Source organism: Heliangelus exortis, chromosome 2 (genome assembly GCF_036169615.1).
Source record: "Heliangelus exortis chromosome 2, bHelExo1.hap1, whole genome shotgun sequence".
NCBI classification, from domain to species: domain Eukaryota; kingdom Metazoa; phylum Chordata; class Aves; order Apodiformes; family Trochilidae; genus Heliangelus; species Heliangelus exortis.
In genome coordinates this window covers 38,957,931-38,970,235 of record NC_092423.1, presented here as the reverse complement: position 1 = coordinate 38,970,235, position 12,305 = coordinate 38,957,931, and the positions used below count along the sequence as shown (strand labels likewise).

The window sequence follows — 12,305 nt, the reverse complement described above, 5'->3', positions numbered from 1 at the left end:
ACCAGGAGAGCTCAGGGGCAATAGTGGACGCTGCTGCTCTCTTCAAGAAGTTGCAAGGTCTTTATTATTTTTTTCATGCTGACTCCAAAGCCGTATCTTCACCTAGGAAAACAACGAGGCTCTTGGTTCTAAAAAGACGCTTGTGTGCAGTATCTAGAGAAAGAAACGAGGAGAAAAAAAAATACAGGAAACATTGGACATGTTTGCCTTTACTGGAAGACAGCTGTTTGAGTACATTCTCCAAGAGGGTTTTTTGATTCCTTTTTCAGAAATGGTTTTAGTGATTAAAACGCTGTCTTGATGAAGGCAGTTTATCTCTAATGTGTGTGTCAGTCTAACAGCTCTTTTTCCTCACTTTTTCAGCCCTTTGCTTAGATGAAACTGTACATACCCGGGGCTCTAATCTCGGCTGTCTTATGAAATATCTTACAAGATATGATGCCCCACCACACTGACGGGACGGGAGGGTAATCTCTCGGTACAGTTTGTCTGGAACTTACCTGGAAGTTGCGAATAGAGATCTTCCCTGAGGGAAAAACAAAAACAAACGAAAAAAAAAATTAAAATAAAACAAAAAAATCCCAGACCAACCACAAAAAAAAAAAAAAAAAAAAAACAAAAAAAAAAAAAAACAACCAAAAAACAAAACAAAAAAACCACCAAAAAAAACCCCCCAAACAAACAACTCAACCCAAAACACAAACAAACAAACAAACAAAAACCAGAACAAGCCGTGTAAAATAGCAAACCCTTTCAACTCCGTCCAGAAGTGGTGGAGTGGAGGGCGGGAGTGGCCGCTGGAGAAGCCCGGTGAGTGCTGTCCCATACCCGTTGGCTCCTCCAGCAGGCCGGGCGGACGCGGTGCCCCTGGGATACCCTGCCCGTCCCCGCCGCCACTGTCAGGGTGCTGGGCTGCCGGTCCGCAGGCCCAGGCTGCACCCTCCCGGCAGTGGGACGAGGCTCGGCAGCCGCCCCCAGGCACACCTGTACCGGGCGACCCAGCGGTACCCACGGGTCCCCCTGCGGTCCCGCCTCCGGACCTTTTCACTGCTCCCTCCAGAACCCGGCCACGGAGGGGGCTCGCTCTTGGGTGTTGTTTTTGTTTTGTTTTGTTTCTCTCCCTTGGTCCTTTTCATCTGCTTCTCTGGCGCGCTCTGCTACGCGGGCGCGGAGAGAGGGGCTTTTCCTGGCAGCGGGTGAGAGGAAGGTGCAGGGAAGCGCGTACCCAGGCAAGCACCAGGGAGCACACCTGAAACAAGCCCTTGTCCCCTCTCCCGGGCTGATGGGTTTGTGCGTGACCACACACGCGCGACTCGCCTTGTGACACTTTGTGTTCATCCCTCCACTGAGATTCGCGCTGGAAAGAGAAGGGGAGTGAGGCACCCTTTGGCACCGGGACAGGGCTCCCATCAGTCTTCCCCCACTCCCAAGTGCGTCCCACCCCTGGCTCGGTGTGAGCCTTCTTCACGTGTGGGTGGGACCCCTCAGGGTCAGCCCTAGGGACACTCTTCTCGAGGAGTAATGCTCCATCTGCACGGATCTGTGATCACTTTCTGTCAGAAAGAGCCAGCTGGCTTCGGCCCTTCGTCCATGTCGTGGGTGCTCCCAGTACCAACCACCTCACAGCAGAAAGTTACTCGACACCGTGATATGATCCCGTGTTTTCCAATTAGTTTTACATTTCACCAAGCACAAGCATTTCTTTTCAAAGTTTATTTGGTAAAAAAATATCCAGTAAACCCGGAGTTTAGAAAAAATGGTTTCTAGAGCCTAGAGTACATTTCTCAGGTATATATAATACGTGCTGTCTTTAATAACAAGAGACATTTGCTACTCTTCATGTTAGATGGAACTAATGTCTTTCTATCCATACCGTGAACACATTCTGTAACTAAGAATTATACAGTATTTTCCTTTAAACATAACACCAGCCAAATGTAGACTAGCTGATAACTTGCATCTCTGGGTAAGTATATTGCTCCCTTCATTTTTGCTGAATCATGAATTTTTCCAAAGCTTATTGTATTTTATGTCTTCTTTAGATAAGCAGTTACATATGTGGCCCTGTTGAAGGCTAAATCCCGTTCTTACATACGCGACAGCTGACTGTACTTCCAAGATGTTATTTACCCTGGAGTCAGATGAAGAGTTCGTGGTTCATCAGGAAAGGCAGGAGCAGAGTCGGCCCCTAATTAACCCTCACACCAGCAGTTCCCATCTGCCCATGTCTGATTAGATATTCTCATAAGGGATTAGGACTTTGTCTACCTGAGGGCACCGGATTGGGGTCCTTGAAGGTGACAGTCGTCTGGACCACCGGCACCACCTGATGTTGCCACGCTGTTGCGCCCCACATCCACGGGCAGGAGTGGGTGGGAGGAGACCGACTCTACCATCCTCTCCAGGACCAGAGAGAGGGACGGGGACGAGCAGTGACGGCCTCAGCCCAGGAAAAGCAGTCCTGTTGTAGTGCCTGGGAGCCTTCCTAGAGACACTCGGGGAGAAGGAGCCAGGCTGGTGCCAAGCGGGGCTGGAGCGGAGCTGAGGGCACATCCCAAGGTTATCACGCTCCCAAGACAATTCCCTAAGTCCCGGGAACCATAGTATATTTAGTCCAATAATGGCAGAGAGAAAAGGGAGTGGTTTCATAGCAACCCCTCTGACGTGTGAAGAAATAATGAACAGCTAAACAATAAAGGTTAGTCTCTAGTCAAGCATGTCCCCTGGTCTTCTAGCGGAGATACCTTAAAGGAAGAAATTCCCCGTCCCCTTGCACGCAACCCGAGGCCACTTTCCTGCAGATACATCTGCCCTGGTGCCAGCGAGAGACTATTTTAGCTCGGAGCCGCTTCCTTCCCATTGTGAGGAAGATACTCGCTGCCTGCCAGTAATTACCAATTGTCATCCACTTTCACAAGAACAGAGTTTTTTTGCAGTGCCTCTCCCCGAGTGTGGGGACTATGTCAAATCATCTGTCATCTCCTGAAGCAGCTCGCTGCCACGTCGCCTCCCCTACCCCCCAAAAAGCCAAGCCAAACCAAAACACCACAAAAAACCCAAAAACAACCGAACCAGATGTATTTGACTTAAAACTCCATCCCGTAGGTCGTGTAGCAAAGGAAACATAAAAGCTGGTGTGCCTTTGCTCAGCAGAAGTACCCATATCCGCCGGACACCAGTTCTCGCTGTTCTCAGATCAACAAATGCTCAGCCCAGGGGCTCTACCTGGAGAAGTCCAGCACACGGTTTGGACAAGAATCCGGTCTGAAACCAGTGTGCACAGCCATGAGAAGCTGGATAGGTTGAGGGGTCAGGTCGGAGGTGTAGGGATATGGTGGCTGCCCTTTGGGAGGCTGGGGAGAGCCCCCGGAAGAGCTGGGGCATATCCCACAGCCCCGGCCAAGGAGCTCACCTGCTGCTGCTGGGGGAACACTCTGGTCCTATAACACATCAAGAAGTTTTACTCACAAGAAATAATTTCACTATGAGGTGATGAAGGCACGAACAGACGCGTCATCACCACTTTGGGTGATGTCAATATTTGGCAAATAAAAGAGAGGGAGCTTGTTTAGCCTATTAATTTTAGCAAAAGACTGGAGCGAGGGGGGGTTCCAGATCTGTGACTGCCCAGGGGGTTACTAAAAGAGAGGTCAGAAGTTTGAGTTGATGTTCCTAGCAAGTTTGGATGCTACCTAGCTAATAATGTAATTTAAAATGTAATTTTAATTTCATAATTAGATTTTGGTCAAGTTCTCATCTTCAGTAGAATGACAAGGCCATGGTGAAAGAAAAAAAAAAATTCCATTTTATCTGAGAGGACATTTTATACACAACTACCCCAGTCAGAGAATTAAGGTTAAATGGCATTTATCAAGGGTTGTGTGTCTGTTGGATGGCACCACTTTTTAAACGATAACCACAGAATCGAAACCTTAAAAACTGAGAGCAAGAACATCCCAGCCGACATAAAAGTTGCCTATACATTAAAAAAAAAAAAAAAAAAAAAAAAGAATCCCATATAACTCCACAGCGGAAATCGGTTAGCAAGTATCTTCTGTCCGTCTGCAAACATCAAATGTTCCTGCCATATGTCCGTTCTTATTTGTGTACTATCTAAGAAACTTTAAACATATATATGCGATATTAAAACAAAACATGAAAGATTTTCTCAGAAATCTGTTAGAGGGGAATGTAGGTCTGAGGAGGGGGTTAAAGGAAGTAAAAAACCCAAGTGGTGCTATTGCCAAAATCTTTAATATTGAACAACACAGCTGAAGCTTTTATCACGGTACGAAATTTACAGCCTAATAATTCAAACCTGTGTGCTCATAGCAAGATGTCTCTTCTCTTTTCTGGGTACCTAAAGGGATGGTTTTGTTTTCCGAGGTGAGGAGCATCCCTGCAAGCCAGGGAAGTCTTTGGAAGCGGCAGGTGATCGGCAAATTAAGGGACAAGGAGGCGAAAAATCTTGGCTCTTCAGGATCCGAAAAGACTTCTAATACCTAGGGTGGAAATTAAAATGTGGCCTCGCTGAAGAAATAAAACGACAGAGAGAACCCTGCCTGGTAAAAAGAAACACAGAGAAAAATATATGGACTGTAACAGCAGTGGTTGGAGTTTTCACAAGATAAAGGAGATCTCCGAGACTGCCCCTTCACATCCTTATGATTTGCACAGGTGACAGGGCTTCCCACATCTGATTTGCTACCTGATTAGGATCTGGTCTCTTTGGAAAACTCAGAAAGGTGGGACAGAAGGAGACTAGACAATTTAGATAACACTCATATCCCCCAGTTCCCCACCAAATAGGAGCAACCCTGGCACTGTGTCCCACTGTATCTTGGAAACGCCTTTCGTCCCTAAGGAGAAACCACCTGTTAGAGGAGCACTGCCTAGAACAACCCCCTTCTCGCCCCGTTACTGATAGCTCAGGTGCTAACACATGTTTTAAAGCTCAAGGTCAACGCCCCCCCTCCCCCCCCCCCCCCTTGCCACTTCCCACCCTCCCCGGATACTCCGTCCTCTCCCCAAAACCAGAGGGGGTAAATATAGACGTGAATTTCTGCCGTGGCAACGGGCAAGCCTAGAGCTGAGCTCTCCCATATGGTTCAGCCAGCCCTTCTCCTGTCTTTCCTGCCTACCCCTGCCGAAATCTGAAACAGATAAGGGAGCAGAAAGGGTTTCGGGCAAGCTCGGATGTCCGCCCTCCCGCCTGGAGCGGCGGGTCGCAGTGTCCCGCGTGTCTCGGCTTGCTTCGGTGGCTCCGCCGGGCTCCGGGGCCGGCTCCTGTCCCCTGTCTGCGATAAGCATCAGGTATTTGCAAGGGTAAACAGAACCTCGGAAGCTGCAGGGGGAGCAGGGAGGGGGATATCCTTGCCTGGGATTCGAGCACCACCCGTGGCAAAAGGAGCGAGGCACCGGGCAGAGCAGCACGGCGGGTTGCGGGATCGCCCTTATGGGGCTGAAACCGGACGGGGGCCAGCCTAACCGGGGCAGGACCCGGGCGGAGCCATGCCGGGCAAAACTGGCACCGGGAACCTCCAATGGGAGCAAGCGGAGGCCGCGCCGCGGGGTCCCGCCATCCCCGCTCCGACTCGGCGGAGGCTCGGCGGAAGGCTCCGGGGGCGGCGGCGGCCGGCGGAGGAGAGGCGAAGAGCGCTGCACCGTCCGAGCAGCCGGGGTAAGCGCCTTCTCGGGGGGCGGAGGCTGGGTGCAATTGCGAGGGTTTCCCACTAGATGTCTGCACAGCTAATAATAATTGAAGACTCTGTCCTTTCACGCGTGTATCCCCGAGAGCCCGCCCTCTTTGAAGTCTGCCACCCCCTTAAGAAATTAAATCCCTTCCCTCCTTCCCCCCCCCCCCCCCCCGCTTTGTTTCTTTTTACTTTAAAGAGCGTTCTGGAGCTTAGGTTAGAATAAAATACGGATTTCTCCACAGCTAAAACTCTCTGTTGTACGAGTCATGCTATTGGAATCCTTTTATGACCTTTGATGTGTTTAAATAACACGGTAAAGCTCTGCACACACCTCGGATTAAACTTTAATCATCCCAAGTCAAGGACGTCCAGGTGGTAAATGACTTTGACATTTCTACTTTAGAGCAATATATGATCCCAGTCGCAGGTCAGAGAGACGTTCCCGGTCTTCTCACCCTTAGAAGCGCAAATATGCTTTTACCTACAGAGATTAGAAACTCGTCGCTCCTGTTGCCTTATTTAAAACGGGGAGGGAAAAAAAAAAAAAAAAAAAAAAAAGAGAGAGAGAAAGCGAAACCCAAAAATCAAGGCTTCCGGGATTAAACTTCTATCAGGTAGTTAGAGACTAGGCATTCCATAGGGTTGGAAAAACGTTCCTGTTAAGCACTGCTCTGCCTCTCTTGGAATATGCTTGAGTATAATGATCTATTCAGGAATCTTGAGAAATTGCCTTATTTATGTGTGTATGTAGAGATATACGCATAAAGTTTTTATTGCAATTATATATATTATAAGCATCAAAAAGTGCGTATGTATGCATTAAAACCAAACCAAACCACGAACATTCTAAGGTTACCATTCAAGATCGGCTAACGAATCTGACCATATGAATGTGTCCTCATGAAGAGTCCCTTTCTGCAAAAAGTTGTACTGCAACCGATAGCTTAAACAACAACAACAAATAATCTGCGGATTTTCCCTTTGGTCCCTATGCATTGCGAGCACCCCATCCGAGGCCAAAGTGAGCTTGGTTCCTCCCGAACAAAAAAACTTGACAACTAATATAAGGACATTTAAGAGAAATCTGGAAGTATTTATTTGCTCTGCTGTTAGCACCTGGTTTTAAATCAGACAACTTTGGGTTAACTAGTCCGAAAGAGTGGGCCTTTTTATTGTCAATCAGAGTTATTGACAACTAAGTTTTGTGTTGATTTTTACTAATAAATCTCTGCTCAGCCTCTGCTTATGCTTGTCTCGGAGGTGGTGGAGTGCAGGGATCTAAAGCCAAGCCTTTCGCATGGAGTTTTAGGTCCTGGACTCATTTATAGGAAAGGCCTAAACATAGGAAATCCCGTAATATTTTATTTATTTATTTATTTATTTATTCCTTTTTCTCTCCACTTTGAGCCACTGAAGTTTTATACCTGCTCCGCAGAAAACTAGGATATTATTAAATATTTTTAAAAGAATTAAGGAAAACTGGCAGAATGGAGGCGGGCTAGGGCAGATCGTTTTGGGGGGCCGTCTAGAAATAGACGGGTCCAGGCAGGTAGCACGGTCTCACGGGGGAAGGGGTGAGATTTCGGATCCGCTCAGGAGTGGGGGCGTACTCGTTAACTTGACAGCATAAAAAGCAAGAGAGTGAGCGGACAGTCAGCTCTGGAGACACGGCAGGAGGGAACGGAGAATAGCTTCGACACCTTCGTCCTGGGGATTGCCCTAGCCCCGCTGGAGACAGAAGGCTCCACACTCCCCACGGGACCCCGCCGCAGGAGAACGCCGGGGGCAGAACACCCCAGAACGTCGGGGAGGGGTGGGGGTGCAGAGGGGTAATGCTGAGGAACAGAAATCTGGAGTTGTGCATGGACCTTGCGGTATGCCTGAGAGTTTACTCTGCTCATTTCCAGAAGTTTGGAGGCCTTGAATGAGAAATAAACACCTTCATAAACTTTCTGGGGATTTCGTGAGTTGTAGGAGTGAAAAGCTCTGCTCCCCACTCCCTCCTGGCCGCTGGGTACACACAGCCGCCTTCATGCCTGGGCTGTGCCAGGCGGTGTTATTACCTTGTGTACTGCTGCAGTTGAGTGGAGATAAATCTGAGCAAAGGAGAGACAATCTTAATACTCGTGGGTCCCTGAAAGACAAAAGCCTGGGTTTTCTGTGTTTTTTTTTGTTGTTTGGTTGTTGCTGGGTTTTTTAAGTGTTGGGGTTTTTTTGTTTTGTTGGTTTTTTTTTTTTTTTTTTTTTGGTTTTTTTTTTTTTTTTTTGGGGGGGTGGGGGTGGGGAGTTTGTTTTCTTTTTTTTCCCTCGAAAATCCTCCGGTCTAATTATTTAGCTGTCCGCTTTCTCCTCCGTTTCTGGTTATGAACTCAAGATGTCTAATGCTGGAAAAATACATCAGTTGTTTTATACCCGGACAGAGCCTTTACTTATGAAACTCACTTCTAAAAAAAATAAATCTGGAAATAATTAACTCGTACAGTTGAGAACATTATGTTGCTTATACTGTAAACGTGTCCTTACACCTTTACAAGACGTTACAGAGGACTTACTCAACTAATTGAAACTGTTATATAGCAGCGCTATGTATTCAACATACTCGTTACATTTCATCTTTATGGACTTAAAGTTTTATTCCTTTCACGGTCTTGCGATTCCCTCCACCCCTCTCCTCCCCAGCAGCCGGCCGTTTATTCTCCAAGAAGGAGAGATATTCGAAAATCTATGAAAAAAAAGAAGCAGTTTAGTATTATTTTCTCTATAGCAAGGTGAGACGGATCACACCATCATGGGCAGAACTGCCACTTTGGGAAATCTCAGACCCAAACATTTCCCAACATCCCAACATTCCCACATCCCAACATTCCTACATCCCAACATTCTAGGGAGAAACGTACGACTAGATCCAAGCTAGCTGCATCAGGTGGTGGGACCTTTTGTTTCTCCCCTCCCCCTAAATAAAAATTAATTATTATTATTATTATTATTAGCAACCTAAGGAGCTTCTTCAGCTGCATTCTTGAGCTGGGGCAGGGAGAAGCCGAGTGGGTAGCGAGAGACAGCCATCCCTCTAGACACCGGCCGACTGCGGGGGTAACCCTGGTGAGGGTCCTGGGAGTGGGCACGGCTGCGCGGAGCTTCTGCGCGGGTGCGGGTCTGAGTGTACGCGTGTGTGTGTGTCCACAAGGAGAAGCGGGATCACTGCTCCGCGGGCTCCCAAGCGCCATCCATCCTTCCTTCAGTGTCCTCTTGCCATCCCGTCCGCCCATCTGCAATGTTCCTTTCCCCAGCCGAGGCGACTTGCTCCAGCAGACAGTTTGCCCTTCATTCTGGTAGCCAGCGAGCCCACAAGGAAGCGTTTTCACTGCTCCCGCTAGTGTCCCGCCCTCAGGACCCGATGGAGACTTTTGTTTTTCCCGGAATAGCTAACACTCACGTATCCTAACACAAACACCCGATTCACAGGGCAGCCGAAATAGGACCAGGATGTGGGCTGAGCTCTGGGCTCGAATTTGTGCCCGAAGGCACAGTCCTGCAATTATTATATTATGTTATTTTCAGTGCAGAGGACTGGGGACACTTCGTCTGGATAATCGCCCCCCCAAAAAACCCCCACAAAACCCAAAACAAAAACAAAAGAAAAAAACCCAAACAACCCAAACCTTTTGCTTTTCTCCGGCTAATATTTAAAGGCAGAGCAAGGACGATCACTTAAGAGGAAGAGATGAGCATATTCTCGCTCTCACGTGTAAGAGCCAATGCGCCTATACACTCACAGCTGTGTTTGTAGATGAAGGGGAATGTGCGTGTTTGAAAAGACGTTTTATGAAGAAGTATTTCCAGGGCAGCGCTGCAGTTGCAACCCTACAATCAATGCTTTCCGTTCAGAAATCAGCATGCGTCCCTGTCATTTCCCTCGGCTATCAGACCAAGGAACCGCCCCGGAGAGCGGGAGATAACCGTGCACCTCTAAACTCGTCCTGTTCTGCAATCCTGCGTGTTGTTCGGCTGCGGGGCCCGGCTGCCGGCCCGCAGGTGGTGCGGAGAAGGCGGCGCGGCCCCGTCGGGCTACGGGCCCCGCAGGAGCGTGGACGCCCGCCGCCGGAACATGTGCGCTGCATGCATCGGCACTATCTTCTCTTGACAAAGTGGATGCGTGATTAATGCCGACCGACGGCTCCCCCCCGTCCTGCTCCCCCTCCTCTTTTCTCCTCCCTTCTCGCCCCCTCCTCCCAAGGTCCTTCGCTGGTTTCAATAAAAGGCAGGATCTAAGCTTTCTCTCCTTCAAATCAAAGATGTGTTACGATTGGCCGAAACGAGGGGGAGAGGGTGTATTTTCAAAGATATTTCGAAACAATATGCAGCCGAGACGCTCGAAGTTTCTCGGGAAGCGAGCATTGTCTAGTAAAACAATAACGATCAATGAATCAGTCATCGGGGTCCCCATCAGGATTCCGGGGTGGGTGACTCGCCTTCCCCGGCTCTCTGCTTTCTAATTAGTTAATAGGAAGCGCCGAAGATTTACCCCCGGGGTGGCGATTGGAGACAGGATTGCCAAGGCCCAGGCAGTGGGGACAGCTTTGCTAGCAGCCGTCTGGCAAGCGGGACAGCGGGTGGCAGAGAAGCCCGTGGGCACCGCACCGCGCCCGGCAGCGCCCGGCAGGAGCACGGACTCCGCCCGACCCATCGGCGCCGTGTCGGAGCTGGGAGGGCTGTGTTCTGTGTTCACCCGGTTGTTTTGCTGTGGTCGACGCTGCTTTTTTTTTTTTTTTTTTCCCTTTCCTTTCTCTCCGAAGGTTAAGCGGGTGCAAAGTAAGATTTATAGGCCTCTGTGAAGACGTGAAAATTAAAACAAGTCTTTCAGGTATAAAATACACTCCTGAAATATAGTCTTGAGATTTATTTGGTCAATTTTTAGTTGATAAACTCCTTATTACTCCGAAGGGAAAAACTTCAATCGCTGAGTGTGCGTGCAAGGCAAGATTTACACTCGCGCAGACGAGTCATATTCAGAAGGAGATGGTGAAGTCCTTTTGAAAGTGATCTTTTCAGCCCTGCAACTGACTGACTATCCCTCTTAGAACAGCGTGAATTTTCTGCTGCCTTGGTTAAAAAGAAGCAAAAGTTTTATGGCCTCCACCACGGCTTCAGTTTAAAAGTTTTGCTTGAAGAAGAGAGATTAGTGCCCCAGAGCTAGATTTTCTGCTGGAGAGCTTGGAGTCCTGCACAGTCCCAACGCTTTACTAGTCAGTATGCTTTTTACTGCAGAGCTCATGTGTGCTATCGACAGCGATTCCTAGAGGGGTATTGTTGCACCGGGTTTCACTTTTACGTGGCCACTCGTTTTAAATCTTGAGAGGCTCAAAATCAAGGTATAGCCAAAAAAAAAAAAAAAAAAAAAAAAAAAAAAAAAAATAGCCTGCCCCAGTTCTCTACTGTTAATGAACAGAAATTATTCCACTTTCATCTCGCCCCTCAGAAATATTTTTACTTAGAAAGAGCTGGCTGCTAATTGGGGTGTGCAGTTACCTTTAATCTCTAGCACAGTGCTTGGAACCTACCCAGAATGAATTAAAATAAGTCTGATAAACAAGAAGTAAACATGGCTTCCCAGTAAAACTCGTTTTATGATCACAGCTTGTGTGCCACCTCAAAATATTAAGCTTAGGCATTTAGGGCATGAAGAATAAAACCCCTTTTTAAAGTCACTAATGCCCACATTTGGTCCTGTTTTAACCTTCTCTATTAGAAGTACAAGGAAGGAATATCTTTTGTTCTGATATACAATAAATGGAGTACAAATGTGCATGTTTACATGTACTTTCTACCCCGGAGTCGTTCCCCGGAATCCTACCTATGGATAAATATGTGTATTTCTTTCAAATTATCAGTCACCAGCACAGAAATACTCTCTCTTCTGTATTTCTGTCAGTAAGCAGCAAGAGCAGAGCGTGCGTGTGTGCAAGCATGTGTACAGGAGGCAGCTCTGCCACAGAGTTGTGCAGGCTTTCCGATTTATGTGTAGTGAGGGTCAGTTGTAGGAATTATAGCATGCAAAAGCTTTGGTTGACTAAGCTGTAGATCCCGGTTTCCTGATGGTTCAGCGGATTGCCAGAAAAAAAGACAAAACCCAAACAAAACAGAGGTGGAAACGGTTCAGATAAAGCCTGTGTCATATGGGTTGCCGTGCAGGGGTAAACCCTGCTCTCTACACCCAGGAGCCCCAAAATGCCAGGACCCTCATCCCCTCGGAGAAGCTTCACTGGGTTCCTATAACGGGAAGCACCATTTGCTTGTTTGTTTGCTTGTTTGTTCTATTTATAGCCATTCCTATGGAGCTCATCCCCAGATCGTCTGCATGCCCACTGGAGCCAGATCTGGTTTCGTGGGCGAAGCCCCGTCCTTATTCAGCAGCAGTGCGTTTGGAAATGTTTGCTAAAGAAGGAATCAGTCAGCCTGCAGCACTCCCATTAGGGACTGGAGTCCCCACCCCTCCCGGGATACTTCCACACAGGAACACAAAATAATTAAATGAGCCTGAAAGCCACTCAGAAATAACAAAGGTGAGGTGAAATGTCCTGTGTTTGTCAAAGGAAAGCAGGTGAAGAA

At 48.0% G+C, this 12,305-nt stretch overlaps 1 long non-coding RNA gene across 1 annotated transcript; it reads left to right on the top strand.

Moving 5' to 3' along the window:
• Positions 1–5,591: 5,591 nt before the first annotated feature.
• LOC139792396 (uncharacterized) lies at positions 5,592–10,585 on the top strand. Its single transcript, XR_011724252.1, has 2 exons — positions 5,592–5,680; positions 8,687–10,585. It is a non-coding gene; the product is annotated as an uncharacterized lncRNA (long non-coding RNA).
• Positions 10,586–12,305: the final 1,720 nt, after the last annotated feature.